The sequence below is a fragment of the Phalangium opilio genome, unplaced genomic scaffold (genome assembly GCF_054372755.1).
Source record: "Phalangium opilio isolate 3A_F unplaced genomic scaffold, DU_Popi_V2 ptg000024l_1, whole genome shotgun sequence".
Classification (NCBI taxonomy): domain Eukaryota; kingdom Metazoa; phylum Arthropoda; class Arachnida; order Opiliones; family Phalangiidae; genus Phalangium; species Phalangium opilio.
Window position 1 is genome coordinate 11,720,624 of NW_028324155.1, and position 26,794 is coordinate 11,747,417.

The following is a 26,794-nucleotide window of genomic DNA, read 5'->3' on the forward strand; positions in this document are numbered from 1 at the left end:
AGAGTGCTATTTAATAATTTGAATTTAATTAACCTTCATCTTTATAAAACAATAACAAAAAGAAGATATGTTTGCTTTTTTCATATCTATTGGAATTTAAAAGTGGAAAAAAAAGTGAAAAACCAACGGCACGCAGTGTTCCTAAGTGGTCTCCCTCCCAAGTACTGACTGCGCTCGACGCTGCTTAACTTCGGTGATCGGACGAGAACCGGTGTATTCAGCGTGATATGGCCGTTGCCGAGAGTGCTAGTTAATAATTTGAATTTAATTAACTTTCATCTTTATAAAACAATATCAAAAAGAAGATATGTTTGCTTTTTTATATCTGGAGGAATTTAAAAGAGGAAACAAAAAGGAAAAAGCCAAAGGCACGCAGTGTTCCCTTACAAAAATCTTCTTAAGAACTCTTAAGAAAATTCCTTGGGAAATTTCTTTGGAAATCCTTAAGGCGTTCTTTAGGAAATTGGGGAATATTGGCCTCTTTTTCTTTGGAAATTACTTTGGAAATATCTTTGGAATTTTCTTGGGAAATATCTTTGGAATTTTCTTGGGAAATATCTTTGGAATTTTCTTGGGAAATATCTTTGGAATTTTCTTGGGAAATATCTTTGGAATTTTCTTGGGAAATATCTTTGGAATTTTCTTGGGAAATATCTTTGGAATTTTCTTGGGAAATATCTTTGCAATTTTCTTGGGAAATATCTTTGGAATTTTCTTAAATATCTTTGGAATTTTCTTGGAAAATAGCTTTGGAATTTTCTTGGGAAATATCTTTGGAATTTTCTTGGGAAATATCTTTGGACTTTTCTTGGGAAATATCTTTGGAATTTTCTTGGGAAATATCTTTGGAATTTACTTGGGAAATGTCTTTCGAATTTTCTTGGGAAATATTTTTGGAATTTTCGTGGGAAATATATAGAGAAAGTTGTGGGTTAAATTAATTTAGCCACTTGAAACGAGGATAGTTCTCATATGCAGAACTATATCCTAATACAGGGAGTGTAGTTCTTATATGCTGAACTACACCCCTTATAGCGAGGGAAGTTCTCGCATGCAGTGTGAAATTGCTTATAAAGTCAGACATTTAATCGACTTAAAAACCTCCGTAAACGGCAGAAAGTTTTAACCTTGTGCAATTGTATGGGGTACTAAATGGGTTTTGGAGGCTTTAATGACAAAGCAGTAGATACAGACGTTGTTGTTAAATTTAATAATGTATATTCACCGAGAGTTTTTCGAGTATCAGAAACGCGTTGAACCTAATTTTCTCTACAATGTTTTTTAAAAAATATTTATTTTGGACTCTAATTACGCTAGAAATAAAGATAAAACATGCCATAAGAGAATTAAGCAAAAATTTCGACTGACAGCTTAGATTCCCTGTAAATCTAAACACAACGATTTTAATTACTCTTATTTTACTTTTAATCTATTTTATCCTTTACATAAACGGATGATTAAAGGCAAAAAAAAACTAAAAAAAAAAAAATAAAAAAATAGGTAAATATAACATTCCATTTCAGCGCTTGCTGAGCCTTAGCTACGGGACAAGCCTTCGTGAAACGTTTTTAATTTTATTAACCATCAAGTTAATGTCTATCTAGGAAAACTTTAGCTAAACAATTTGGGTAAAAATATTTTGATAGGCATGTAAAGCATAATTTCAATATATCTGGCCATTTGAAATTCATCTCCAAAATTCTTAACTAATTTCTTTGGGAAATAAACCCTAGACTTTCTTTGGAAATTTATCTCAAGAATGCCTTACTTTGGAAAATAAACCTTAAACGTTCTTTGGAAATTGATCTCAAGAATTCCTAAAGAATTTCGTAAAATATTCCCTAGACGTTCTTTGGAAATTTATCTGAAGAATTCCTAAAGAATTTCTTTCGAAAATAATCCCAAGCCCTTCTTAGGAAATTTATCTCTAGAATTCCTAAAGAATTTCTTTAGAAAATAATCCCAAGATATTCTAAGAAATTTATCTCTAGAATTCCTAAAGAATGTCTTTAGAAAAGAATCCCAAGACATTCTTTGGAAATTTATGTCTAGAATTCCTAAAGAATTTCTTTAGAAATTAATTCCAAGACATTCTTTGGAAATTTATGTCTAGAATTCCTAAAGAATTTCTTTAGAAAATAGTCCCTAGACCTTCTTAGGAAATTTATCTTTAGAATTCCTAAAGAAAATAGTCCCAAGACATTCTTTGGAAATTTATCTCTAGAATTCCTAAAGAATTTCTTTAGAAAATAATCCCTAGACCTTCTTAGGAAATTTATCTTTAGAATTCCTAAAGAATTTCTTTAGAAAATAGTCCCAAGACATTCTTTGGAAATTTATCTCTAGAATACCTAAAGAATTTCTTTAGAAAATAATCCCAAGACATTCTTTGGAAATTTATCTCAAGAATTCTTTAGGAAATTCCAAGGAAGTCTTTGGAAATAGTTTCTTTAGAAAATGATCCCAAGGGCTCCGTAGGGTTCCAAAGAAATTCCTTTAGAACTCTTAAGAAGATTTTTGTAAGGGTTCCCAAGTACTGACTGCGCTCGACGCTGCTTAACTTCGGTGATCGAACGAGAACCGGTTTTTTCAGCGTGATATGGCCGTTGCTGAGAGTGATAGATAATAATTCGAATTTAAATTAAGTGAGACAAATTGACCTTCATCTTTTTAAAACAATAACAAAAAGAAAAGAAGTTTCCTTTTTTCATATCTATTGGAATTTAAAAGAGGAAAAAAAAATTAAAAGCCAACGGCACGCAGTGTTCCTAAGTGGTCTCCCTCCCAAGTACTGACTGCGCTCGTCGCTGCTTAACTTCGATGATCGGACGAGAACCGGTGTATTCAGCGTGATATGGCCGTTGCCGAGAGTGCTAGTTAATAATTTGAATTTAATTAACTTTCATCTTTATAAAACAATATCAAAAAGAAGATATGTTTGCTTTTTTCCCCTTACAAAAATCTTCTTAAGAACTCTTAAGAAAATTCCTTGGGAAATTTCTTTGGAAATCCTTAAGGCGTTCTTTAGAAAATTGGGGAATATTGGCCCCTTTTTCTTTGGAAATTACTTTGGAAATATCTTTGGAATTTTCTTGGGAAATATCTTTGGAGTTTTCTTGGGAAATATCTTTGGAATTTTCTTGGGAAATATCTTTGGAATTTTCTTGGGAAATATCTTTGGAGTTTTCTTGGGAAATATCTTTGGAATTTTCTTGGGAAATATCTTTGGAATTTACTTGGGAAATGTCTTTGGAATTTTCGTGGGAAATGTCTATGGAATTTTCTTGAGAAATATATAGGGAAGATTATGGGTTAATTCATTTAGTCACTTGAAACTAGGATAGTTCTCACATGGAAAACCATATCCCAATACAGGGAGTGTAGTTCTTATATGCTGAACTACACCCCTTATAGCGAGGGAAGTTCTCGCATGCAGTGTGAAATGGCTTATAAAGTCAGGCATTTAATCGACTTAAAAACATCCGTAAACGGCAGAAAGTTTTAAACTTGTCCAATTGTATGGGGTACTAAGTGGGTTTTGGAGGCTTTAATGGCCAAGCAGTAGATACAGACGTTGTTGTTAAATTTAATAATGTATATTCACTGAGAGTTTTTCGAGTATCAGAAACGCGTTTAACCTAATTTTCTCTACAATGTTTTTTAAAAAATATTTATTTTGGACTCTAATTACGCTCGAAATAAAGATAAAACATGCCATAAGAGAATTAAGCAAAAATTCCGACTGACAGCTTAGATTCCCTGTAAATCTAAACATAACGATTTTAATTACTCTTATTTTACTTTCAATCTATTTCATCCTTTACATAAACACCTCACGGATTATTAAAGGCAAAAAAAAAAAAGATAAAAAAAGAAAACAATGGGTAAATATAACATTTCATTTCAGCGCTTGCTGAGTCTTATAGCCTTCGTGAAAGTTTTTAATTTTTTTAACCATCAAGTTAATATCTATCTAGGAAAACTTTAGCTAAACAATTAGGGTAAAAATATTGTTTAGATAATTATATGTAAAGCATAATTGCAATATATCTGGCCCTTTGAAATTCATCTCTAAAATTCTAAACTAATTTCGTTGGAAAATAAACCCTAGACCTTCTTTAGAAATTTATCTCTTGAATTCCAAACGAATTTCATTGGAAAATAAACACTAGATCTTCTTTGGAAATTTATCTCTAGAATTCTTAAAGAATTTCTTAGGAAAATAAACCCTAGAGCTTCATTGGACATTTATCTCAATAATTCCTAACGAATTTCCTTGGGAAATTAACCCTAGACTTTTTTTGGAAATTGATCTCAAGAATTCCTAAAGAATTTCGTTGGAAAATAATCCCTAGACCTTCTTAGGAAATTTATCTCTAGAATTCCTAAAGAATTTCTTTAGAAAATAATCCCAAGAAGTTCTTTGGAAATTTATCTCTAGAATGCCTAAAGAATTTCTTTAGAAAATAATCCCACGACATTCTTTGGAAATTTATCTTTAGAATTCCTAATGAATTTTTTTAGAAAATAATCCCTAGACCTTCTTAAGAAATTTATCTCTAGAATCCCTAAAGAATTTCTTTAGAAAATAATCCCAAGACATTCTTTCGAAATTTGTCTCAAGAATTCTTTAGGAAATTCCAAGGAAGTCTTTGGAAATAGTTTCTTTAGAAAATTATCCCAAGGGCTCCGTAGGGTTCCAAAGAAATTCCTTTAGAACTCTTAAGAACATTTTTGTAAGGGTCATATCTGGAGGAATTTAAAAGAGGAAACAAAAAGGAAAAAGCCAAAGGCACGCAGTGTTCCCATGTACTGACTGCGCTCGACGCTGCTTAACTTCGGTGATCGGACGAGAACCCTTTTTTTAAACGTGATATGGCCGTTGCCGAGAGTGCTAGTTAATAATTCGAATTTAAATTAAGTGAGACAAATTAACCTTCATCTTTTTAAAACAATAACAAAAAGAAAATTATGTGCGGTTTTTTCATATCTGGTGGAATTTAAAAGAGGAAACAAAAAGGAAAAAGCCAACGGCACGCAGTGTTCCTGAGTGGTCTCCCTCCCAAGTACTGACTGCGCTAGACGCTGCTTAACTTCGGTGATCGGAGGAGAACCGTTTTTTTCAGCGTGATATGGCCGTTGCCGAGAGTGCTATTTAATAATTCGAATTTAAATTAAGTGAGACAAATTAACCTTCATCTTTTCAAACAATAACAAAAAGAAAATAAGTTTGCTTTTTTCATATCTATTGGAATTCAAGATACAAAGTCCGTGACAACGATTTCTTATTGGAAATTGAATTTTAACCGTTTTTTGGATGAATATCGTTATATTTGCTTGAATTAAAGCAAAAATTACAAAAAAATGGTTTCAGTGGTTATATTTGAAAATAGTGAAAAAATTCTCAAAATGTGCTTCTCTGGCCGAGAAACGTCGATTTTCAAAATGTAATTAAAAATCGAGGTTCAATTTTATTTATTGATCAATCGAGATGAAATCACTTTTGATGAGTATTTTATAGGTAATAAAGCTGAATTCGGTCAAAAATTTGTCCGAAAAAATGCATTCAAAAGTGTACCGAAAAAATCGCATGTTTTTTTCTTCAAGATACAAAATCCGTGACAACGATTTCTGATTGGAAATTGAATTTTAACAGTTTTTTGTATGAATATCGTTATATTTGCTTGAATTAAAGCAAAAAGTACAAAAATAATGGTTTCAGTGGTTATATTTTAAAATAGTGAAAAAATTCTCAAAATGTGCTTCTCTGGCCGAGAAACGTTGATTTTGAAAATGTTATTAAAAATCGAGGTTCATTTTTATTTATTGATCAATCGAAATGAAATCACTTTTAATGAGTATTTTATAGGGAAATAAGCTGAATTCGGTCAAAAATTTGTCCAGAAAAAAATTCATTCAAAAGTGTACCGAAAAAATCGCATATTTTTTTCTTCAAGATACAAAATCCGCGACAACTATTTCTTATTGGAAATTGAATTTTAACAGTTTTTTGGATGAATATCGTTATATTTGCTTGAATTAAACAAAAAGTACAAAAATAATGGTTTCAATGGTTATATTTTAAAATAGTGAAAAAATTCTCAAAATGTTTTTCTCTGGCCGAGAAACGTCGATTTTGAAAATGTTATTAAAAATCGAGGTTCATTTTTATTTATTGATCAATCGAAATGAAATCACTTTTAATGAGTATTTTATAGGGAAATAAGCTGAATTCGGTCAAAAATTTGTCCAGAAAAAAATTCATTCAAAAGTGTACCGAAAAAATCGCATATTTTTTTCTTCAAGATACAAAATCCGTGACAACGATTTCTTATTGAAATGGAATTTTAGCAGTTTTTTGGATGAATATCGTTATATTTGCTTGAATTAAAGCAAAAAGTACAAAAATAATGGTTTCAATGGTTATATTTTAAAATAGTGAAAAAATTCTCAAAATGTTTTTCTCTGGCCGAGAAACGTCGATTTTGAAAATGTTATTAAAAATCGAGGTTCATTTTTATTTCTTGATCAATCGAAATGAAATCACTTTCAATGAGTATTTTATAGGTAATTTATTTGAATTCGGTCAATTATTTGTCCAGAAAAAAATGCATTAAAAAGTGTACCGAAAAAATCGCATGTTTTTTTTCTTCAAGATACAAAATCCGTGACAACGATTTCTTATTCAAAATTGAATTTGAACAGTTTTTTGAATGAATATCGTTATATTTGCTTGAATTAAAGCTAAAAGTACAAAAATAGTGGTTTCAGTGGTTATATTTTAAAATAGTGAAAAAATTCTCAAAATGTTTTTCTCTGGCCGAGAAACGTCGATTTTGAAAATGTTATTAAAAATCGAGGTTCATTTTTATTTATTGATCAATCGAAATGAAATCACTTTTAATGAGTATTTTATAGGGAAATAAGCTGAATTCGGTCAAAAATTTGTCCAGAAAAAAAAGCATTAAAAAGTGTACCGAAAAAATCGAATGTTTTTTTTCTTCAAGATACAAAATTGAACCTCGATTTTTAATTACATTTTGAAAATCGACGTTTCTCGGCCAGAGAAGCACATTTTGAGAATTTTTTCACTATTTTCAAATATAACCACTGAAACCATTTTTTTGTACTTTTTGCTTTAATTCAAGCAAATATAACGATATTCATCCAAAAAACGGTTAAAATTCAATTTCCAATAAGAAATCGTTGTCACGGACTTTGTATCTTGAATTCCAATAGATATGAAAAAAGCAAACTTATTTTCTTTTTGTTATTGTTTGAAAAGATGAAGGTTAATTTGTCTCACTTAATTTAAATTCGAATTATTAAATAGCACTCTCGGCAACGGCCATATCACGCTGAAGAAAACGGTTCTCCTCCGATCACCGAAGTTAAGCAGCGTCTAGCGCAGTCAGTACTTGGGAGGGAGACCACTCAGGAACACTGCGTGCCGTTGGCTTTTTCACTTTATTTTTCCTCATTTAAATTCCAATAGATATGAAAAACGCAAACTTATTTTCTTTTTGTTATTGTTTTAAAAAGATGAAGGTTAATTTGTCTCACTTAATTTAAATTCGAATTATTAACTAGCACTCTCGGCAACGGCCATATCACGTTTAAAAAAACGGTTCTCGTCCGATCACCGAAGTTAAGCAGCGTCGAGCGCAGTCAGTACTTGGGAACACTGCGTGCCTTTGGCTTTTTCCTTTTTGTTTCCTCTTTTAAATTCCTCCAGATATGAAAAAAGCAAACATATCTTCTTTTTGATATTGTTTTATAAAGATGAAAGTCAATTAAATTCAAATTATTAACTAGCACTCTCGGCAACGGCCATATCACGCTGAATACACCGGTTCTCGTCCGATCACCGAAGTTAAGCAGCGTCGAGCGCAGTCAGTACTTGGGAGGGAGACCACTTAGGAACACTGCGTGCCGTTGGTTTTTCACTTTTTTTTCCACTTTTAAATTCCAATAGATATGAAAAAAGCAAACATATCTTCTTTTTGTTATTGTTTTATAAAGATGAAGGTTAATTAAATTCAAATTATTAAATAGCACTCTCGGCAACGGCCATATCACGCTGACAATACCGGTTCTCGTCCGATCACCGAAGTTAAGCAGCGTCGATCGCAGTCAGTACTTGGGAGGGAGACCACTTAGGAACACTGCCTGTCGTTGGTTTTTTCACTTTTTTTTCCTCTTTTAAATTCCAATCGATATGAAAAAAACAAACTTATTTTCTTTTTGTTATTGTTTTAAAAAGATGATGTTTAATTTGTCTCACTTAATTTAAATTCGAATTATTAACTAGCACTCTCGGCAACGGCCATATCACGCTGAAAAAAACGTGTCTTGTCCGATCAACGAAGTTAAGCAGCGTCGAGCGCAGTCTGTACTTGGGAACACTGCGTGCCTTTGGCTTTTTCCTTTTTGTCTCCTCTTTTAAATTCCACCAGATATGTAAAAAGCAAACATATCTTCTTTTTGATATTGTTTTATAAAGATGAAAGTGAATTAAATTCAAATTATTAACAAGCACTCTCGGCAACGGCCATATCACGCTGAATACACCGGTTCTCGTCCGATAATCGAAGCTAAGCAGCGTCGAGCGCAGTCAGTACTTGGGAGGGAGACCACTTAGGAACACTGCGTGCCGTTGGCTTTTAAATTTTTTTCCTCTTTTAAAATCCAATAGATATGAAAAAAGCAAACACATTTTCTTTTTGTTATTGTTTTAAAAAGATGAAGGTTAATTTGTCTCACTTAATTTAAGTTCGAATTATAAACTAGCACTGTCGGCAACGGCCATATCGCGCTAAAAACACCGGTTCAAGTCCTATCACCGAAGTTAAGCAGCGTCGAGCGCAGTCTGTACTTGGGAGGGAGACCACTGAGGAACACTGCGTGCCGTTGGTTTTTCACTTTTTTTTCCACTTTTAAATTCCAATAGATATGAAAAAAGCAAACATATCTTCTTTTTGTTATTGTTTTATAAAGATGAAGGTTAATTAAATTCAAATTATTAAATAGCACTCTCGGCAACGGCCATATCACGCTGACAACACCGGTTCTCGTCCGATCACCGAAGTTAAGCAGCGTCGATCGCAGTCAGTACTTGGGAGGGAGACCACTTAGGAACACTTCCTGTCGTTGGTTTTTTCACTTTTTTTCCTCTTTTAAATTCCAATCGATATGAAAAAAACAAACTTATTTTCTTTTTGTCATTGTTTTAAAAAGATGATGTTTAATTTGTCTCACTTAATTTAAATTCGAATTATTAACTAGCGCTCTCGGCAACGGCCTTATCACGCTGAAAAAAACGGTTCTTGTCCGATCACCGAAGTTAAGCAGCGTCGAGCGCAGTCTGTACTTGGGAACACTGCGTGCCTTTGGCTTTTTCCTTTTTGTTTCCTCTTTTTAATTCCACCAGATATGTAAAAAGCAAACATATCTTCTTTTTGATATTGTTTTATAAAGATGAAAGTGAATTAAATTCAAATTATTAACAAGCACTCTCGGCAACGGCCATATCACGCTGAATACACCGGTTCTCGTCCGATCATCGAAGCTAAGCAGCGTCGAGCGCAGTCAGTACTTGGGAGGGAGACCACTTAGGAACACTGCGTGCCGTTGGCTTTTAATTTTTTTTCCTCTTTTAAAATCCAATAGATATGAAAAAAGCAAACATATTTTCTTTTTGTTATTGTTTTAAAAAGATGAAGGTTAATTTGTCTCACTTAATTTAAGTTCGAATTATAAACTAGCACTGTCGGCAACGGCCATATCGCGCTAAAAACACCGGTTCTAGTCCTATCACCGAAGTTAAGCAGCGTCGAGCGCAGTCAGTACTTGGGAGACAGACCACTTGGGAATTCTGCGTGCCGTTGGCTTTTTCACTTTTTTTTCCTGTTTTAAATTCCAATAGATATGAAAAAAGCAAACTTATTTTCTTTTTGTTATTGTTTTAAAAAGATGAAGGTTATTTTGTCTCACTTAATTTAAATTCGAATTATTAACTAGCACTCTCGGCAACGGCCATATCACGTTGAAAACACCGGTTCTTGTCCTATCACCGAAGTTAAGCAGCGTCGAGCGCAGTCAGTAATTGGAAACTCTGCGTGCCGTTGGCTTTTTCACTTTTGTTTCCTCCTTTAAATTCCACCAGATATGTAAAAAGCAAAAATATCTTCTTTTTGATATTGTTTTATAAAGATGAAGGTTAATTAAATTCAAATTATTAAATAGCACTCTCGGCAACGGCCATATCACGCTGAAAACACCGGTTCTCGTCCGATCACCGAAGTTAAGCAGCGTCGAGCGCAGTCAGTACTTGGGAGACAGACCACTTGGGAATTCTGCGTGCCGTTGGCTTTTTCACTTTTTTTTCCTGTTTTAAATTCCAATAGATATTAAAAAAGCAAACTTATTTTCTTTTTGTTATTGTTTTAAAAAGATGAAGGTTAATTTGTCTCACTTAATTTAAATTCGAATTATTAACTAGCACTCTCGGCAACGGCCATATCACGTTGAAAACACCGGTTCTTGTCCTATCACCGAAGTTAAGCAGCGTCGAGCGCAGTCAGTAATTGGAAACTCTGCGTGCCGTTGGCTTTTTCACTTTTGTTTCCTCTTTTAAATTCCACCAGATATGTAAAAAGCAAAAATATCTTCTTTTTGATATTGTTTTATAAAGATGAAGGTTAATTAAATTCAAATTATTAAATAGCACTCTCGGCAACGGCCATATCACGCTGAAAACACCGGTTCTCGTCCTATCACCGAAGTTAAGCAGCGTCGAGCGCAGTCAGTACTTGGGAGACAGACCACTTGGGAATTCTGCGTGCCGTTGGCTTTTTCACTTTTTTTTCCTGTTTTAAATTCCAATAGATATGAAAAAAGCAAACTTATTTTCTTTTTGTTATTGTTTTAAAAAGATGAAGGTTAATTTGTCTCACTTAATTTAAATTCGAATTATTAACTAGCACTCTCGGCAACGGCCATATCACGTTGAAAACACCGGTTCTTGTCCTATCACAGAAGTTAAGCATCGTCGAGCGCAGTCAGTAATTGGAAACTCTGCGTGCCGTTGGCTTTTTCACTTTTGTTTCCTCTTTTAAATTCCACCAGATATGTTAAAAGCAAAAATATCTTCTTTTTGATATTGTTTTATAAAGATGAAGGTTAATTAAATTCAAATTATTAAATAGCACTCTCGGCAACGGCCATATCACTCTGACAACACCGGTTCTCGTCCGATCATCGAAGCTAAGCAGCGTCGATCGCAGTCAGTACTTGGGAGGGAGACCTCTTAGGAACACTGCGTGCCGTTGGTTTTTCACTTTTTTTCAACTTTTAAATTCCAATAGATATGGAAAAAGCAAACTTATTTTCTTTTTGTTACTGTTTTAAAATGATGAAGGTTAATTTGTCTCACTTAATTTAAATTCGAATTATTAAATAGCACTCTGGGCAACGGACATATCACGCTGAAAACACCGGTTCTCGTCCGATCACCGAAGTTAAGCAGCGTCGAGCGCAGTCAGTACTTGGGAGGGAGACCACTTAGGAACACTGCGTGCCGTTGGCTTTTTCTCTCTTTTTTCCACTTTTATATTCCAATAAATTTCAAAAAAGCAAACATATTTTCTTTTTGTTATTGTTTTAAAAAGATGAAGTTTAATTTGTCTCACTTAATTTAAATTCGAATTATTAACTAGCACTCTCGGCAACGGCCATATCACGCTGAAAAAACGGTTCTTGTCTGATCACCGAAGTTAAGCAGCGTCGAGCGCAGTCTGTACTTGGGAACACTGCGTGCCTTTGGCTTTTTCCTTTTTGTTTCCTCTTTTAAATTCCACCAGATATGTAAAAAGCAAACATATCTTCTTTTTGATATTGTTTTATAAAGATGAAAGTGAATTAAATTCAAATTATTAACAAGCACTCTCGGCAACGGCCATATCACGCTGAAAACACCGGTTCTCGTCCGATCACCGAAGTTAAGCAGCGTCGAGCGAAGTCAGTACTTGGGAGACAGACCACTTGGGAATTCTGCGTGCCGTTAGCTTTTTCACTTTTTTTTCCTGTTTTAAATTCCAATAGATATGAAAAAAGCAAACTTATTTTCTTTTTGTTATTGTTTTAAAAAGATGAAGGTTAATTTGTCTCACTTAATTTAAATTCGAATTATTAACTAGCACTCTCGGCAACGGCCATATCACGTTGAAAACACCGGTTCTTGTCCTATCACCGAAGTTAAGCAGCGTCGAGCGCAGTCAGTAATTGGAAACTCTGCGTGCCGTTGGCTTTTTCACTTTTGTTTCCTCTTTTAAATTCCACCAGATATGTAAAAAGCAAAAATATCTTCTTTTTGATATTGTTTTATAAAGATGAAGGTTAATTAAATTCAAATTATTAAATAGCACTCTCGGCAACGGCCATATCACGCTGACAACACCGGTTCTCGTCCGATCATCGAAGCTAAGCAGCGTCGATCGCAGTCAGTACTTGGGAGGGAGACCTCTTAGGAACACTGCGTGCCGTTGGTTTTTCACTTTTTTTTCCACTTTTATATTCCAATAAATTTCAAAAAAGCAAACATATTTTCTTTTTGTTATTGTTTTAAAAAGATGAAGTTTAATTTGTCTCACTTAATTTAAATTCGAATTATTAACTAGCACTCTCGGCAACGGCCATATCACGCTGAAAAAACGGTTCTTGTCCGATCACCGAAGTTAAGCAGCGTCGAGCGCAGTCTGTACTTGGGAACACTGCGTGCCTTTGGCTTTTTCCTTTTTGTTTCCTCTTTTAAATTCCACCAGATATAAAAAAGCAACCATATCTTCTTTTTGTTATTGTTTTATAAAGATTAAGGTTAATTAAATTCAAATTATTAAATAGCACTCTCGGCAGCGGCCATATCAAGCGGAAAACACCGGTTCTTCTCCGATCACCGAAGTTAAGCAGCGTCGATCGCAGCCAGTACTTGGGAGGGAGACCCCTTAGGAACACTGCTTGCCGTTGGCTTTTTCACTTTTTTTTCCTCTTTTAAATTCCAATAGATATGAAAAAACCAAACATTTTTTCTTTTTGTTATTGTTTTAAAAAGATAAAGGTTAATTTGTCTCACTTAATTTAAATTCGAATTATTAACTAGCACTCTCGCCAACGGCCATATCGCGCTTAAAAACACCGGTTCTAGTCCTATCACCGAAGATAAGCAGCGTCGAGCGCAGTCAGTACTTGGGAGGGAGACCACTTAAGAACACTGCGTGCCGTTGGCTTTTTCACTTTTTTTTTCCTCTTTTAAATTCCAATAGATATGAAAAAAGCCAACATATTTTCTTTTTGTTATTGTTTTAAAAAGATGAAGGTTAATTTGTCTCACTTAGTTTAAATTCGAATTATTAAATAGCACTCTCGGCAACGGCCATATCACGCTGAAAACACCGGTTCTCGTCCGATCACCGAAGTTAAGCAGCGTCGAGCGCAGTCAGTACTTGGAAACTTTGCGTGGCGTTGGCATTTTCACTTTTATTTCCTCTTTTAAATTCCATCAGATATTAAAAAAGCAAACATATCTTCTTTTTCTTATTGATTTATAAAGATGAAGGTTAATTAAATTCAAATTATTAAATAGCACTCTCGGCAACGGCCATATCACGCTCAAAACACCGGTTCTCGTCCGATCACCGAAGTTAAGCAGCGTCGAGCGCAGTCAGTACTTGGGAGGGAGACCGCTTAGGAACACTGCGTGCCGTTGGCTTTTTCACTTTTTTTTCCTCTTTTAAATTCCTATAGATATGAAAAAAGCAAACATATTTTCTTTTTGTTATTGTTTTAAAAAGATGATGGTTAATTTGTCTCACTTAATTTACATTCGAATTATTATCTAGCACTCTCGGCAACGGCCATATCACGCTGAAAACACCGGTTCTCGTCCGATCACCGAAGTTAAGCAGCGTCGAGCGCAGTCAGTACTTGGGAGGAGACCACTTAGGAACACTGCGTGCCGTTGGCTTTTTCACTATTTTCCTCTTTTAAATTCCTATAGATATGAAAAAAGCAAACATATTTTCTTTTTGTTATTGTTTTAAAAAGATGGTCAATTTGTCTCACTTAATTTAAATTCGAATTATTATCTAGCACTCTCGGCAACGGCCATATCGCGCTGAAAACCCCGGTTCTCGTCGGATCACCGAAGTTAAGCAGCGTCGAGCGCAGTCAGTACTTGGGAGGGAGACCACTTAGGAAAACTGCGTGCCGTTGGCTTTTTCACTTTTTTTTCCTCTTTTAAATTCCAATAGATATGAAAAAAGCCAACATATTTTCTTTTTGTTATTGTTTTAAGAAGATGAAGGTTAATTTGTCTCACTTAATTTAAATTCGAATTATTAAATAGCACGCTCGGCAACGGCCATATCACGCTGAAAACACCGGTTCTCGTCCGATCACCGAAGTTAAGCAGCGTCGAGCGCAGTCAGTACTTGGGAGGGAGACCACTTAGGAACACTTCGTGCCGTTGGCTTTTTCACTTTTTTTTCCTGTTTTAAATTCCAATAGATATGAAAAAAGCAAACATATTTTCTTTTTCTTATTGTTTTAAAAAGATGATGGTTAATTTGTCTCACTTAGTTTAAATTCGAATTATCATCTAGCACTCTCGGCAACGGCCATATCACGCTGAAGACACCGGTTCTCGTCCGATCACCGAAGTTAAGCAGCGTCGAGCGCAGTCAGTACTTGGAAACTCTGCGTGCCGTTGGCTTTTTCACTTTTATTTCCTCTTTTAAATTCCATCAGATATGAAAAAAGCAAACATATCTTCTTTTTGTTATTGTTTTATAAAGATGAAGGTTTTTAAATTCAAATTATTAAATAGCACTCTCGGCAACGGCCATATCACGCTGAAAACACCGGTTCTCGTCCGATCACCGAAGTTAAGCAGCGTCGAGCGCAGTCAGTACTTGGGAGGGAGACCACTTAGGAACACTGCGTTTCGTTGGCTTTTACACTTTTTTTTCCTCTTTTAAATTTTAATAGATATGAAAAAAGCAAACATGTTTTCTTTTTGTTATTGTTTTAAAATGATGAAGGTCAATTTGTCTCACTTAATTTAAATTCGAATTATTATCTAGCACTCTTGGCATAGGCCATATCACGCTGAAAACACCGGTTCTCGTCGGATCAGCGAAGTTAAGCAGCGTCGAGCGCAGTCAGTACTTGGGAGGGAGACCACTTAGGAACACTGCGTGCCGTTGGCTTTTTCACTTTTTTTTCCTCTTTTAAATTCCAATAGATATGAAAAAAGCCAACATATTTTCTTTTTGTTATTGTTTTAAAAAGATGAAGGTTAATTTGTCTCACTTAATTTAAATTCGAATTATTAAATAGCACTCTCGGCAACGGCCATATCACGCTGAAAACACCGGTTCTCGTCCGATCACCGAAGTTAAGCAGCGTCGAGCGCAGTCAGTACTTGCGAGGGAGACCACTTAGGAAAACTGGGTGCCGTTGACTTTTTCACTTTTCTTTCCTCTTTTAAATTCCAATAGATATGAAAAAAGCAAACATATTTTCTTTTTGTTATTGTTTTAAAAAGATGATGGTTAATTTGTCTCACTTAATTTAAATTCGAATTATTATCTAGCACTCTCGGCAACGGCCATATCACGCTGAAAACACCGGTTCTCGTCCGATCACCGAAGTTAAGCAGCGTCGAGCGCAGTCAGTACTTGGAAACTTTGCGTGCCGTTGATTTTTTCACTTTTATTTCCTCTTTTAAATTCCATGAGATATGAAAAAAGCAAACATATCTTCTTTTTCTTATTGATTTATAAAGATGAAGGTCAATTAAATTCGAATTATTAAATAGCACTCTCGGCAACGGCCATATCACGCTGAAAACACCGGTTCTCGTCCGATAACCGAAGTTAAGCAGCGTCGAGCGCAGTCAGTACTTGGGAGGGAGACCACTTAGGAACACTGCGTGCCGTTGGCTTTTTCACTTTTTTTTCCTCTTTTAAATTCCAATAGATATGAAAAAAGCAAACATATTTTCTTTTTGTTATTGTTTTAAAAAGATGATGGTTAATTTGTCTCACTTAATTTAAATTCGAATTATTATCTAGCACTCTCGGCAACGGCCATATCACGCTGAAAACACCGGTTCTCGTCCGATCACCGAAGTTAAGCAGCGTCGAGCGCAGTCAGTACTTGGAAACTTTGCGTGCCGTTGATTTTTTCACTTTTATTTCCTCTTTTAAATTCCATGAGATATGAAAAAAGCAAACATATCTTCTTTTTCTTATTGATTTATAAAGATGAAGGTCAATTAAATTCGAATTATTAAATAGCACTCTCGGCAACGGCCATATCACGCTGAAAACACCGGTTCTCGTCCGATAACCGAAGTTAAGCAGCGTCGAGCGCAGTCAGTACTTGGGAGGGAGACCACTTAGGAACACTGCGTGCCGTTGGCTTTTTCACTTTTTTTTCCTCTTTTAAATTCCAATAGATATGAAAAAAGCAAACATATTTTCTTTTTGTTTTTGTTTTAAAAAGATGATGGTTAATTTGTCTCACTTAATTTAAATTCGAATTATTATCTAGCACTCTCGGCAACGGCCATATCACGCTGAAAACACCGGTTCTCGTCCGATCACCGAAGTTAAGCAGCGTCGAGCGCAGTCAGTACTTGGAAACTTTGCGTGCCGTTGGCTTTTTCACTTTTATTTCCTCTTTTAAATTCCATGAGATATGAAAAAAGCAAACATATCTTCTTTTTCTTATTGATTTATAAAGATGAAGGTTAATTAAATTCGAATTATTAAATAGCACACTCGGCAACGGCCATATCACGCTGAAAACACCGGTTCTCGTCCGATCACCGAAGTTAAGCAGCGTCGAGCGCAGTCAGTACTTGGGAGGGAGACCACTTAGGAACACTGCGTTTCGTTGGCTTTTTCACTTTTTTTTCCTCTTTTAAATTTTAATAGATATGAAAAAAGCAAACATGTTTTCTTTTTGTTATTGTTTTAAAATGATGAAGGTCAGTTTGTCTCACTTAATTTAAATTCGAATTATTATATAGCACTCTTGGCATAGGCCATATCACGCTGTAAACACCGGTTCTCGTCGGATCAGCGAAGTTAAGCAGCGTCGAGCGCAGCCAGTACTTGGGAGGGAGACCACTTAGGAACACTGCGTGCCGTTGGCTTTTTCACTTTTTTTTCCTCTTTTAAATTCCAATAGATATGAAAAAAGCAAACATATTTTCTTTTTGTTATTGTTTTAAAAAGATGATGGTTAATTTGTCTCACTTAATTTAAATTCGAATTATTATCTAGCACTCTCGGCAACGGCCATATCACGCTGAAAACACCGGTTCTCGTCCGATCACCGAAGTTAAGCAGCGTCGAGCGCAGTCAGTACTTGGAAACTTTGCGTGCCGTTGATTTTTTCACTTTTATTTCCTCTTTTAAATTCCATGAGATATGAAAAAAGCAAACATATCTTCTTTTTCTTATTGATTTATAAAGATGAAGGTCAATTAAATTCGAATTATTAAATAGCACTCTCGGCAACGGCCATATCACGCTGAAAACACCGGTTATCGTCCGATAACCGAAGTTAAGCAGCGTCGAGCGCAGTCAGTACGTGGGAGGGAGACCACTTAGGAACACTGCGTGCCGTTGGCTTTTTCACTCTTTTTTCCTCTTTTAAATTCCAATAGATATGAAAAAAGCAAACATATTTTCTTTTTGTTATTGTTTTAAAAAGATGATGGTTAATTTGTCTCACTTAATTTAAATTCGAATTATTATCTAGCACTCTCGGCAACGGCCATATCACGCTGAAAACACCGGTTCTCGTCCGATCACCGAAGTTAAGCAGCGTCGAGCGCAGTCAGTACTTGGGAGGGAGACCACTTAGGAACACTGCGTGCCGTTGGCTTTTTCACTTTTTTTTCCTCTTTTAAATTCCAATAGATATGAAAAAAGCAAACATATTTTCTTTTTGTTATTGTTTTAAAAAGATGATGGTTAATTTGTCTCACTTAATTTAAATTCGAATTATTATCTAGCACTCTCGGCAACGGCCATATCACGCTGAAAACACCGGTTCTCGTCCGATCACCGAAGTTAAGCAGCGTCGAGCGCAGTCAGTACTTGGAAACTTTGCGTGCCGTTGGCTTTTTCACTTTTATTTCCTCTTTTAAATTCCATGAGATATGAAAAAAGCAAACATATCTTCTTTTTCTTATTGATTTATAAAGATGAAGGTTAATTAAATTCGAATTTTTAAATAGCACTCTCGGCAACGGCCATATCACGCTGAAAACACCGGTTCTCGTCCGATAACCGAAGTTAAGCAGCGTCGAGCGCAGTCAGTACTTGGGAGGGAGACCACTTAGGAACACTGCGTGCCGTTGGCTTTTTCACTTTTTTTCCTCTTTTAAATTCCTATAGATATGAAAAAAGCAACCATATTTTCTTTTTGTTATTGTTTTAAAAAGATGAAGGTCAATTTGTCTCACTTAATTTAAGTTCGAATTATTATCTAGCACTCTCGGCAACGGCCATATCACGCTGAAAACACCGGTTCTCGTCGGATCACCGAAGTTAAGCGGCGTCGAGCGCAGTCAGTACTTGGGAGGGAGACCACTTAGGAACACTGCGCGCCGTTGGCTTTTTCACTTTTTTTTCCTCTTTTAAATTCCAATAGATATGAAAAAAGCCAACATATTTTCTTTTTGTTATTGCTTTAAAAAGATGAAGGTTAATTTGTCTCACTTAATTTAAATTCGAATTATTAAATAGCACTCTCGGCAACGGCCATATCACGCTGAAAACACCGGTTCTCGTCCGATCACCGAAGTTAAGCAGCGTCGAGCGCAGTCAGTACTTGCGAGGGAGACCACTTAGGAAAACTGGGTGCCGTTGACTTTTTCACTTTTGTTTCCTCTTTTAAATTCCTATAGATATGAAAAAAGCAAACATATTTTCTTTTTGTTATTGTTTTAAAAAGATGAAGGTCAATTTGTCTCACTTAATTTAAATTCGAATTATTATCTAGCACTGTCGGCAACGGCAATATCACGCTGAAAACACCGGTTCTCGTCGGATCACCGAAGTTAAGCAGCGTCGAGCGCAGTCTGTACTTGGGAACACTGCGTGCCTTTGGCTTTTTCCTTTTTGTTTCCTCTTTTAAATTCCACCAGATATGTAAAAAGCAAACATATCTTCTTTTTGATATTGTTTTATAAAGATGAAAGTGAATTAAATTCAAATTATTAACAAGCACTCTCGGCAACGGCCATATCACGCTGAAAACACCGGTTCTCGTCCGATCACCGAAGTTAAGCAGCGTCGAGCGCAGTCAGTACTTGGGAGACAGACCACTTGGGAATTCTGCGTGCCGTTGGCTTTTTCACTTTTTTTTCCTGTTTTAAATTCCAATAGATATGAAAAAAGCAAACTTATTTTCTTTTTGTTATTGTTTTAAAAAGATGAAGGTTAATTTGTCTCACTTAATTTAAATTCGAATTATTAACTAACACTCTCGGCAACGGCCATATCACGTTGAAAACACCGGTTCTTGTCCTATCACCGAAGTTAAGCAGCGTCGAGCGCAGTCAGTAATTGGAAACTCTGCGTGCCGTTGGCTTTTTCACTTTTGTTTCCTCTTTTAAATTCCACCAGATATGTAAAAAGCAAAAATATCTTCTTTTTGATATTGTTTTATAAAGATGAAGGTTAATTAAATTCAAATTATTAAATAGCACTCTCGGCAACGGCCATATCACGCTGACAACACCGGTTCTCGTCCGATCATCGAAGCTAAGCAGCGTCGATCGCAGTCAGTACTTGGGAGGGAGACCTCTTAGGAACACTGCGTGCCGTTGGTTTTTCACTTTTTTTTCCACTTTTAAATTCCAATAGATATGAAAAAAGCAAACTTATTTTCTTTTTGTCATTGTTTTAAAAAGATGAAGGTTAATTTGTCTCACTTAATTTAAATTCGAATTATTAACTAGCACTCTCGGCAACGGCCATATCACGTTGAAAACACCGGTTCTTGTCCTATCACCGAAGTTAAGCAGCGTCGAGCGCAGTCAGTAATTGGAAACTCTGCGTGCCGTTGGCTTTTTCACTTTTGTTTCCTCTTTTAAATTCCACCAGATATGTAAAAAGCAAAAATATCTTCTTTTTGATATTGTTTTATAAAGATGAAGGTTAATTAAATTCAAATTATTAAATAGCACTCTCGGCAACGGCCATATCACGCTGAAAACACCGGTTCTCGTCCGATCACCGAAGTTAAGCAGCGTCGAGCGCAGTCAGTACTTGGGAGACAGACCACTTGGGAATTCTGCGTGCCGTTGGCTTTTTCACTTTTTTTTCCTGTTTTAAATTCCAATAGATATGAAAAAAGCAAACTTATTTTCTTTTTGTTATTGTTTTAAAAAGATGAAGGTTAAGTTGTCTCACTTAATTTAAATTCGAATTATTAACTAGCACTCTCGGCAACGGCCATATCACGTTGAAAACACCGGTTCTTGTCCTATCACCGAAGTTAAGCATCGTCGAGCGCAGTCAGTAATTGGAAACTCTGCGTGCCGTTGGCTTTTTCACTTTTGTTTCCTCTTTTAAATTCCACCAGATATGTTAAAAGCAAAAATATCTTCTTTTTGATATTGTTTTATAAAGATGAAGGTTAATTAAATTCAAATTATTAAATAGCACTCTCGGCAACGGCCATATCACGCTGAAAACACCGGTTCTCGTCCGATCACCGAAGTTAAGCAGCGTCGAGCGCAGTCAGTACTTGGGAGACAGACCACTTGGGAATTCTGCGTGCCGTTGGCTTTTTCACTTTTTTTTCCTGTTTTAAATTCCAATAGATATGAAAAAAGCAAACTTATTTTCTTTTTGTTATTGTTTTAAAAAGATGAAGGTTAAGTTGTCTCACTTAATTTAAATTCGAATTATTAACTAGCACTCTCGGCAACGGCCATATCACGTTGAAAACACCGGTTCTTGTCCTATCACCGAAGTTAAGCATCGTCGAGCGCAGTCAGTAATTGGAAACTCTGCGTGCCGTTGGCTTTTTCACTTTTGTTTCCTCTTTTAAATTCCACCAGATATGTTAAAAGCAAAAATATCTTCTTTTTGATATTGTTTTATAAAGATGAAGGTTAATTAAATTCAAATTATTAAATAGCACTCTCGGCAACGGCCATATCACGCTGACAACACCGGTTCTCGTCCGATCATCGAAGCTAAGCAGCGTCGATCGCAGTCAGTACTTGGGAGGGAGACCTCTTAGGAACACTGCGTGCCGTTGGTTTTTCACTTTTTTTTCCACTTTTAAATTCCAATAGATATGGAAAAAGCAAACTTATTTTCTTTTTGTTACTGTTTTAAAATGATGAAGGTTAATTTGTCTCACTTAATTTAAATTCGAATTATTAAATAGCACTCTGGGCAACGGACATATCACGCTGAAAACACCGGTTCTCGTCCGATCACCGAAGTTAAGCAGCGTCGAGCGCAGTCAGTACTTGGGAGGGAGACCACTTAGGAACACTGCGTGCCGTTGGCTTTTTCTCTTTTTTTTCCACTTTTATATTCCAATAAATTTCAAAAAAGCAAACATATTTTCTTTTTGTTATTGTTTTAAAAAGATGAAGGTTAATTTGTCTCACTTAATTCAAATTCGAATTATTAACTAGCACTCTCGGCAACGGCCATATCACGCTGAAAAAACGGTTCTTGTCCGATCACCGAAGTTAAGCAGCGTCGAGCGCAGTCTGTACTTGGGAACACTGCGTGCCTTTGGCTTTTTCCTTTTTGTTTCCTCTTTTAAATTCCACCAGATATGTAAAAAGCAAACATATCTTCTTTTTGATATTGTTTTATAAAGATGAAAGTGAATTAAATTCAAATTATTAACAAGCACTCTCGGCAACGGCCATATCACGCTGAATACACCGGTTCTCGTCCGATCATCGAAAATAAGCAGCGTCGAGCGCAGTCAGTACTTGGGAGGGAGACCACTTAGGAACACTGCGTGCCGTTGGCTTTTTCACTTTTTTTTCCTCTTTTAAATTCCAATAGATATGAAAAAAGCCAACATATTTTCTTTTTGTTATTGTTTTAAGAAGATGAAGGTTAATTTGTCTCACTTAATTTAAATTCGAATTATTAATAAGCACTCTCGGCAACGGCCATATCACGCTGAAAACACCGGTTCTCGTCCGATCACCGAAGTTAAGCAGCGTCGAGCGCAGTCAGTACTTGGGAGGGAGACCACTTAGGAACACTGCGTGCCGTTGGCTTTTTCACTTTTTTTTCCTCATTTAAAATCCAATAGATATAAAAAAAGCAAACATATTTTTTTTTTGTTATTGTTTTAAAAAGATGATGGTTAATTTGTCTCACTTAGTTTAAATTCGAATTATTATCTAGCACTCTCGGCAACTGCCATATCACGCTGAAAACACCGGTTCTCGTCCGATCACCGAAGTTAAGCAGCGTCGAACGCAGTCAGTACTTGGAAACTTTGCGTGCCGTTGGCTTTTTCACTTTTATTTCCTCTTTTAAATTCCATCAGATATGAAAAAAGCAAACATATCTTCTTTTTTTTATTGATTTTTAAAGATGAAGGTTAATTAAATTCAAATTATTAAATAGCACTCTCGGCAACGGCCATGTCACGCTGAAAGCACAGGTTCTCGTCCGATCACCGAAGTTAAGCAGCGTCGAGCGCAGTCAGTACTTGGGAGGGAGACCACTTAGGAACACTGCGTGCCGTTGGCTTTTTCACTTTTTTTTCCTCTTTTAAATTCCAATAGATATGAAAAAAGCAAACATATTTTCTTTTTGTTATTGTTTTAAAAAGATGATGGTTAATTTGTCTCACTTAGTTTAAATTCGAATTATCATCTAGCACTCTCGGCAACGGCCATATCACGCTGAAGACACCGGTTCTCGTCCGATCACCGAAGTTAAGCAGCGTCGAGCGCAGTCAGTACTTGGAAACTCTGCGTGCCGTTGGCTTTTTCACTTTTATTTCCTCTTTTAAATTCCATCAGATATGAAAAAAGCAAACATATCTTCTTTTTGTTATTGTTTTATAAAGATGAAGGTTTTTAAATTCAAATTATTAAATAGCACTCTCGGCAACGGCCATATCACGCTGAAAACACCGGTTCTCGTCCGATCACCGAAGTTAAGGAGCGTCGAGCGCATTGAGTACTTGGGAGGGAGACCACTTAGGAACACTGCGTTTCGTTGGCTTTTTCACTTTTTTTTCCTCTTTTAAATTTTAATAGATATGAAAAAAGCAAACATGTTTTCTTTTTGTTATTGTTTTAAAATGATGAAGGTCAATTTGTCTCACTTAATTTAAATTCGAATTATTATCTAGCACTCTTGGCATAGGCCATATCACGCTGAAAACACCGGTTCTCGTCGGATCAGCGAAGTTAAGCAGCGTCGAGCGCAGTCAGTACTTGGGAGGGAGACCACTTAGGAACACTGCGTGCCGTTGGCTTTTTCACTTTTTTTCCTCTTTTAAATTCCAATAGATATGAAAAAAGCAAACATATTTTCTTTTTGTTATTGTTTTAAAAAGATGATGGTTAATTTGTCTCACTTAATTTAAATTCGAATTATTATCTAGCACTCTCGGCAACGGCCATATCACGCTGAAAACACCGGTTCTCGTCCGATCACCGAAGTTAAGCAGCGTCGAGCGCAGTCAGTACTTGGGAGGGAGACCACTTAGGAACACTGCGTGCCGTTGGCTTTTTCACTTTTTTTTCCTCTTTTAAATTCCAATAGATATGAAAAAAGCAAACATATTTTCTTTTTGTTATTGTTTTAAAAAGATGAAGGTTAATTTGTCTCACTTAATTTAAATTCGAATTATTAAATAGCACTCTCGGCAACGGCCATATCACGCTGAAAACACCGGTTCTCGTCCGATCACCGAAGTTAAGCAGCGTCGAGCGCAGTCAGTACTTGGGAGGGAGACCACTTAGGAACACTTTGTGCCGTTGGCTTTTTCACTTTTTTTTCCTCTTTTAAATTCCAAAAGATATGAAAAAAGCAAACATATTTTCTTTTTGTTATTGTTTTAAAAAGATGATGGTTAATTTGTCTCACTTAATTTAAATTCGAATTATTATCTAGCACTCTCGGCAACGGCCATATCACGCTGAAAACACCGGTTCTCGTCCGATCACCGAAGTTAAGCAGCGTCGAGCGCAGTCAGTACTTGGAAACTTTGCGTGCCGTTGGCTTTTTCACTTTTATTTCCTCTTTTAAATTCCATGAGATATGAAAAAAGCAAACATCTTCTTTTTCTTATTGATTTATAAAGATGAAGGTTAATTAAATTCGAATTATTATCTAGCACTCTCGGCAACGGCCATATCACGCTGAAAACACCGGTTCTCGTCCGATCACCGAAGTTAAGCAGCGTCGAGCGCAGTCAGTACATGGGAGGGAGACCACTTAGGAACACTGCGTGCCGTTGGCTTTTTCACTTTTTTTCCTCTTTTAAATTCCAATAGATATGAAAAAAGCCAACATATTTTCTTTTTGTTATTGTTTTAAAAAGATGAAGGTTAATTTGTCTCACTTAATTTAAATTCGAATTATTAAATAGCACTCTCGGCAACGGCCATATCACGCTGAAAACACCGGTTCTCGTCGGATCACCGAAGTTAAGCAGCGTCGAGCGCAGTCAGTACTTGCGAGGGAGACCACTTAGGAAAACTGGGTGCCGTTGACTTTTTCACTTTTTTTTCCTCTTTTAAATTCCTATAGATATGAAAAAAGCAAACATATTTTCTTTTTGTTATTGTTTTAAAAAGATGAAGGTCAATTTGTCTCACTTAATTTAAATTCGAATTATTATCTAGCACTGTCGGCTACGGCAATATCACGCTGAAAACACCGGTTCTCGTCGGATCACCGAAGTTAAGCAGCGTCGAGCGCAGTCAGTACTTGGGAGGGAGACCACTTAGGAACACTGCGTGCCGTTGGCTTTTTCACTTTTTTTTCCTCTTTTAAAATCAATAGATATGAAAAAAGCAAACATATTTTCTTTTTGTTATTGTTTTAAAAAGATGATGGTTAATTTGTCTCACTTATTTTAAATTCGAATTATTATCTAGCACTCTCGGCAACGGCCATATCACGCTGAAAACACCGGTTCTCGTCCGATCACCGAAGTTAAGCAGCGTCGAGCGCAGTCAGTACTTGGAAACTTTGCGTGCCGTTGGCTTTTTCACTTTTATTTCCTCTTTTAAATTCCATGAGATATGAAAAAAGCAAACATCTTCTTTTTCTTATTGATTTATAAAGATGAAGGTTAATTAAATTCGAATTATTAAATAGCACTCTCGGCAACGGCCATATCACGCTGAAAACACCGGTTCTCGTCCGATCACCGAAGTTAAGCAGCGTCGAGCGCAGTCAGTACTTGCGAGGGAGACCACTTAGGAAAACTGGGTGCCGTTGACTTTTTCACTTTTGTTTCCTCTTTTAAATTCCTATAGATATGAAAAAAGCAAACATATTTTCTTTTTGTTATTGTTTTAAAAAGATGAAGGTCAATTTGTCTCACTTAATTTAAATTCGAATTATTATCTAGCACTGTCGGCTACGGCAATATCACGCTGAAAACACCGGTTCTCGTCGGATCACCGAAGTTAAGCAGCGTCGAGCGCAGTCAGTACTTGGGAGGGAGACCACTTAGGAACACTGCGTGCCGTTGGCTTTTTCACTTTTTTTTCCTCTTTTAAATTCCGATAGATATGAAAAAAGCAAACATATTTTCTTTTTGTTATTGTTTTAAAAAGATGATGGTTAATTTGTCTCACTTAATTTAAATTCGAATTATTATCTAGCACTCTCGGCAACGGCCATATCACGCTGAAAACACCGGTTCTCGTCCGATCACCGAAGTTAAGCAGCGTCGAGCGCAGTCAGTACTTGGAAACTTTGCGTGCCGTTGGCTTTTTCACTTTTATTTCCTCTTTTAAATTCCATGAGATATGAAAAAAGCAAACATATCTTCTTTTTCTTATTGATTTATAAAGATGAAGGTTAATTAAATTCGAATTATTATCTAGCACTCTCGGCAACGGCCATATCACGCTGAAAACACCGGTTCTCGTCCGATCACCGAAGTTAAGCAGCGTCGAGCGCAGTCAGTACATGGGAGGGAAACCACTTAGGAACACTGCGTGCCGTTGGCTTTTTCACTTTTTTTCCTCTTTTAAATTCCAATAGATATGAAAAAAGCCAACATATTTTCTTTTTGTTATTGTTTTAAAAAGATGAAGGTTAATTTGTCTCACTTAATTTAAATTCGACTTATTAAATAGCACTCTCGGCAACGGCCATATCACGCTGAAAACACCGGTTCTCGTCGGATCACCGAAGTTAAGCAGCGTCGAGCGCAGTCAGTACTTGCGAGGGAGACCACTTAGGAAAACTGGGTGCCGTTGACTTTTTCACTTTTTTTTCCTCTTTTAAATTCCTATAGATATGAAAAAAGCAAACATATTTTCTTTTTACCTCTCCGTGTGACGTAGTCCAGGAGAGGTTCTGTAACGGCCGTGTCTGTGTGTGTGTCTGTCTGTGTGTGTGTCTGTCTGTGTGTCTGTCTGTCTGTCCGTTGTTACACCCACGTGACCGCGTTCGCAGTTTGCGTATCGGAGCAAACGTGTTCGCCATTTCCGAACTGCTTTCACAGTCACGGAAATGGCTCCTCT

At 36.1% G+C, this 26,794-nt stretch overlaps 15 non-coding genes and 50 pseudogenes across 15 annotated transcripts; 62 read left to right on the forward strand and 3 right to left on the reverse strand.

Moving 5' to 3' along the window:
• Window positions 1–120: 120 nt before the first annotated feature.
• On the reverse strand, window positions 121–239 carry LOC149693939 (5S ribosomal RNA). The gene has a single exon (XR_016383167.1). It is a non-coding gene; the product is annotated as a 5S ribosomal RNA (ribosomal RNA).
• Window positions 240–2,747: 2,508 nt separating this feature from the next.
• LOC149693940 (5S ribosomal RNA) lies at window positions 2,748–2,866 on the reverse strand (annotated as a pseudogene).
• Window positions 2,867–5,025: 2,159 nt separating this feature from the next.
• LOC149693941 (5S ribosomal RNA) lies at window positions 5,026–5,144 on the reverse strand (annotated as a pseudogene).
• A 2,196-nt stretch (window positions 5,145–7,340) lies between these two features.
• On the forward strand, window positions 7,341–7,459 carry LOC149693942 (5S ribosomal RNA; annotated as a pseudogene).
• A 363-nt stretch (window positions 7,460–7,822) lies between these two features.
• LOC149693943 (5S ribosomal RNA) lies at window positions 7,823–7,941 on the forward strand. Its single transcript, XR_016383168.1, has one exon. It is a non-coding gene; the product is annotated as a 5S ribosomal RNA (ribosomal RNA).
• A 121-nt stretch (window positions 7,942–8,062) lies between these two features.
• LOC149693944 (5S ribosomal RNA) lies at window positions 8,063–8,181 on the forward strand (annotated as a pseudogene).
• Window positions 8,182–8,543: 362 nt separating this feature from the next.
• LOC149693945 (5S ribosomal RNA) lies at window positions 8,544–8,662 on the forward strand (annotated as a pseudogene).
• Window positions 8,663–8,797: 135 nt separating this feature from the next.
• LOC149693946 (5S ribosomal RNA) lies at window positions 8,798–8,916 on the forward strand (annotated as a pseudogene).
• A 121-nt stretch (window positions 8,917–9,037) lies between these two features.
• Window positions 9,038–9,156, forward strand: LOC149693947 (5S ribosomal RNA; annotated as a pseudogene).
• A 361-nt stretch (window positions 9,157–9,517) lies between these two features.
• On the forward strand, window positions 9,518–9,636 carry LOC149693948 (5S ribosomal RNA; annotated as a pseudogene).
• A 135-nt stretch (window positions 9,637–9,771) lies between these two features.
• Window positions 9,772–9,890, forward strand: LOC149693949 (5S ribosomal RNA; annotated as a pseudogene).
• A 362-nt stretch (window positions 9,891–10,252) lies between these two features.
• LOC149693950 (5S ribosomal RNA) lies at window positions 10,253–10,371 on the forward strand (annotated as a pseudogene).
• Window positions 10,372–10,733: 362 nt separating this feature from the next.
• On the forward strand, window positions 10,734–10,852 carry LOC149693951 (5S ribosomal RNA; annotated as a pseudogene).
• A 362-nt stretch (window positions 10,853–11,214) lies between these two features.
• LOC149693952 (5S ribosomal RNA) lies at window positions 11,215–11,333 on the forward strand (annotated as a pseudogene).
• A 135-nt stretch (window positions 11,334–11,468) lies between these two features.
• On the forward strand, window positions 11,469–11,587 carry LOC149693953 (5S ribosomal RNA). The gene has a single exon (XR_016383294.1). It is a non-coding gene; the product is annotated as a 5S ribosomal RNA (ribosomal RNA).
• A 361-nt stretch (window positions 11,588–11,948) lies between these two features.
• On the forward strand, window positions 11,949–12,067 carry LOC149693954 (5S ribosomal RNA; annotated as a pseudogene).
• Window positions 12,068–12,429: 362 nt separating this feature from the next.
• On the forward strand, window positions 12,430–12,548 carry LOC149693955 (5S ribosomal RNA; annotated as a pseudogene).
• A 359-nt stretch (window positions 12,549–12,907) lies between these two features.
• LOC149693956 (5S ribosomal RNA) lies at window positions 12,908–13,026 on the forward strand (annotated as a pseudogene).
• Window positions 13,027–13,163: 137 nt separating this feature from the next.
• LOC149693957 (5S ribosomal RNA) lies at window positions 13,164–13,283 on the forward strand (annotated as a pseudogene).
• Window positions 13,284–13,646: 363 nt separating this feature from the next.
• Window positions 13,647–13,765, forward strand: LOC149693958 (5S ribosomal RNA; annotated as a pseudogene).
• Window positions 13,766–13,902: 137 nt separating this feature from the next.
• On the forward strand, window positions 13,903–14,020 carry LOC149693959 (5S ribosomal RNA). The gene has a single exon (XR_016383361.1). It is a non-coding gene; the product is annotated as a 5S ribosomal RNA (ribosomal RNA).
• A 132-nt stretch (window positions 14,021–14,152) lies between these two features.
• LOC149693960 (5S ribosomal RNA) lies at window positions 14,153–14,271 on the forward strand (annotated as a pseudogene).
• Window positions 14,272–14,408: 137 nt separating this feature from the next.
• On the forward strand, window positions 14,409–14,527 carry LOC149693961 (5S ribosomal RNA). The gene has a single exon (XR_016382963.1). It is a non-coding gene; the product is annotated as a 5S ribosomal RNA (ribosomal RNA).
• A 137-nt stretch (window positions 14,528–14,664) lies between these two features.
• Window positions 14,665–14,767, forward strand: LOC149693962 (5S ribosomal RNA; annotated as a pseudogene).
• Window positions 14,768–14,888: 121 nt separating this feature from the next.
• LOC149693963 (5S ribosomal RNA) lies at window positions 14,889–15,007 on the forward strand (annotated as a pseudogene).
• A 137-nt stretch (window positions 15,008–15,144) lies between these two features.
• On the forward strand, window positions 15,145–15,263 carry LOC149693964 (5S ribosomal RNA; annotated as a pseudogene).
• A 137-nt stretch (window positions 15,264–15,400) lies between these two features.
• Window positions 15,401–15,519, forward strand: LOC149693965 (5S ribosomal RNA; annotated as a pseudogene).
• A 137-nt stretch (window positions 15,520–15,656) lies between these two features.
• Window positions 15,657–15,759, forward strand: LOC149693966 (5S ribosomal RNA; annotated as a pseudogene).
• Window positions 15,760–15,881: 122 nt separating this feature from the next.
• On the forward strand, window positions 15,882–16,000 carry LOC149693967 (5S ribosomal RNA). Its single transcript, XR_016383329.1, has one exon. It is a non-coding gene; the product is annotated as a 5S ribosomal RNA (ribosomal RNA).
• A 137-nt stretch (window positions 16,001–16,137) lies between these two features.
• Window positions 16,138–16,240, forward strand: LOC149693968 (5S ribosomal RNA; annotated as a pseudogene).
• A 122-nt stretch (window positions 16,241–16,362) lies between these two features.
• On the forward strand, window positions 16,363–16,481 carry LOC149693969 (5S ribosomal RNA). The gene has a single exon (XR_016383330.1). It is a non-coding gene; the product is annotated as a 5S ribosomal RNA (ribosomal RNA).
• A 137-nt stretch (window positions 16,482–16,618) lies between these two features.
• On the forward strand, window positions 16,619–16,721 carry LOC149693970 (5S ribosomal RNA; annotated as a pseudogene).
• Window positions 16,722–16,843: 122 nt separating this feature from the next.
• Window positions 16,844–16,962, forward strand: LOC149693971 (5S ribosomal RNA; annotated as a pseudogene).
• Window positions 16,963–17,099: 137 nt separating this feature from the next.
• On the forward strand, window positions 17,100–17,218 carry LOC149693972 (5S ribosomal RNA; annotated as a pseudogene).
• A 137-nt stretch (window positions 17,219–17,355) lies between these two features.
• On the forward strand, window positions 17,356–17,458 carry LOC149693973 (5S ribosomal RNA; annotated as a pseudogene).
• Window positions 17,459–17,580: 122 nt separating this feature from the next.
• LOC149693974 (5S ribosomal RNA) lies at window positions 17,581–17,699 on the forward strand (annotated as a pseudogene).
• A 137-nt stretch (window positions 17,700–17,836) lies between these two features.
• LOC149693975 (5S ribosomal RNA) lies at window positions 17,837–17,955 on the forward strand. The gene has a single exon (XR_016383009.1). It is a non-coding gene; the product is annotated as a 5S ribosomal RNA (ribosomal RNA).
• A 137-nt stretch (window positions 17,956–18,092) lies between these two features.
• LOC149693976 (5S ribosomal RNA) lies at window positions 18,093–18,195 on the forward strand (annotated as a pseudogene).
• A 122-nt stretch (window positions 18,196–18,317) lies between these two features.
• LOC149693977 (5S ribosomal RNA) lies at window positions 18,318–18,436 on the forward strand. The gene has a single exon (XR_016383331.1). It is a non-coding gene; the product is annotated as a 5S ribosomal RNA (ribosomal RNA).
• Window positions 18,437–18,572: 136 nt separating this feature from the next.
• Window positions 18,573–18,691, forward strand: LOC149693978 (5S ribosomal RNA; annotated as a pseudogene).
• A 137-nt stretch (window positions 18,692–18,828) lies between these two features.
• On the forward strand, window positions 18,829–18,947 carry LOC149693979 (5S ribosomal RNA; annotated as a pseudogene).
• A 362-nt stretch (window positions 18,948–19,309) lies between these two features.
• LOC149693980 (5S ribosomal RNA) lies at window positions 19,310–19,428 on the forward strand (annotated as a pseudogene).
• A 362-nt stretch (window positions 19,429–19,790) lies between these two features.
• LOC149693981 (5S ribosomal RNA) lies at window positions 19,791–19,909 on the forward strand (annotated as a pseudogene).
• Window positions 19,910–20,270: 361 nt separating this feature from the next.
• Window positions 20,271–20,389, forward strand: LOC149693982 (5S ribosomal RNA; annotated as a pseudogene).
• Window positions 20,390–20,751: 362 nt separating this feature from the next.
• On the forward strand, window positions 20,752–20,870 carry LOC149693983 (5S ribosomal RNA; annotated as a pseudogene).
• Window positions 20,871–21,232: 362 nt separating this feature from the next.
• On the forward strand, window positions 21,233–21,351 carry LOC149693984 (5S ribosomal RNA; annotated as a pseudogene).
• Window positions 21,352–21,487: 136 nt separating this feature from the next.
• Window positions 21,488–21,606, forward strand: LOC149693985 (5S ribosomal RNA). Its single transcript, XR_016383295.1, has one exon. It is a non-coding gene; the product is annotated as a 5S ribosomal RNA (ribosomal RNA).
• A 361-nt stretch (window positions 21,607–21,967) lies between these two features.
• On the forward strand, window positions 21,968–22,086 carry LOC149693986 (5S ribosomal RNA; annotated as a pseudogene).
• A 137-nt stretch (window positions 22,087–22,223) lies between these two features.
• LOC149693987 (5S ribosomal RNA) lies at window positions 22,224–22,342 on the forward strand. Its single transcript, XR_016383010.1, has one exon. It is a non-coding gene; the product is annotated as a 5S ribosomal RNA (ribosomal RNA).
• A 362-nt stretch (window positions 22,343–22,704) lies between these two features.
• On the forward strand, window positions 22,705–22,823 carry LOC149693988 (5S ribosomal RNA; annotated as a pseudogene).
• A 137-nt stretch (window positions 22,824–22,960) lies between these two features.
• LOC149693989 (5S ribosomal RNA) lies at window positions 22,961–23,063 on the forward strand (annotated as a pseudogene).
• A 121-nt stretch (window positions 23,064–23,184) lies between these two features.
• On the forward strand, window positions 23,185–23,303 carry LOC149693990 (5S ribosomal RNA; annotated as a pseudogene).
• Window positions 23,304–23,440: 137 nt separating this feature from the next.
• On the forward strand, window positions 23,441–23,559 carry LOC149693991 (5S ribosomal RNA; annotated as a pseudogene).
• Window positions 23,560–23,695: 136 nt separating this feature from the next.
• LOC149693992 (5S ribosomal RNA) lies at window positions 23,696–23,814 on the forward strand. The gene has a single exon (XR_016383011.1). It is a non-coding gene; the product is annotated as a 5S ribosomal RNA (ribosomal RNA).
• A 137-nt stretch (window positions 23,815–23,951) lies between these two features.
• Window positions 23,952–24,070, forward strand: LOC149693993 (5S ribosomal RNA). Its single transcript, XR_016383108.1, has one exon. It is a non-coding gene; the product is annotated as a 5S ribosomal RNA (ribosomal RNA).
• Window positions 24,071–24,207: 137 nt separating this feature from the next.
• LOC149693994 (5S ribosomal RNA) lies at window positions 24,208–24,310 on the forward strand (annotated as a pseudogene).
• Window positions 24,311–24,430: 120 nt separating this feature from the next.
• LOC149693995 (5S ribosomal RNA) lies at window positions 24,431–24,549 on the forward strand. Its single transcript, XR_016383237.1, has one exon. It is a non-coding gene; the product is annotated as a 5S ribosomal RNA (ribosomal RNA).
• Window positions 24,550–24,685: 136 nt separating this feature from the next.
• Window positions 24,686–24,804, forward strand: LOC149693996 (5S ribosomal RNA; annotated as a pseudogene).
• A 137-nt stretch (window positions 24,805–24,941) lies between these two features.
• Window positions 24,942–25,060, forward strand: LOC149693997 (5S ribosomal RNA; annotated as a pseudogene).
• Window positions 25,061–25,196: 136 nt separating this feature from the next.
• On the forward strand, window positions 25,197–25,299 carry LOC149693998 (5S ribosomal RNA; annotated as a pseudogene).
• A 120-nt stretch (window positions 25,300–25,419) lies between these two features.
• On the forward strand, window positions 25,420–25,538 carry LOC149693999 (5S ribosomal RNA; annotated as a pseudogene).
• A 137-nt stretch (window positions 25,539–25,675) lies between these two features.
• LOC149694000 (5S ribosomal RNA) lies at window positions 25,676–25,794 on the forward strand (annotated as a pseudogene).
• Window positions 25,795–25,931: 137 nt separating this feature from the next.
• On the forward strand, window positions 25,932–26,034 carry LOC149694001 (5S ribosomal RNA; annotated as a pseudogene).
• Window positions 26,035–26,156: 122 nt separating this feature from the next.
• On the forward strand, window positions 26,157–26,275 carry LOC149694002 (5S ribosomal RNA). The gene has a single exon (XR_016383349.1). It is a non-coding gene; the product is annotated as a 5S ribosomal RNA (ribosomal RNA).
• A 136-nt stretch (window positions 26,276–26,411) lies between these two features.
• LOC149694003 (5S ribosomal RNA) lies at window positions 26,412–26,530 on the forward strand (annotated as a pseudogene).
• Window positions 26,531–26,794: the final 264 nt, after the last annotated feature.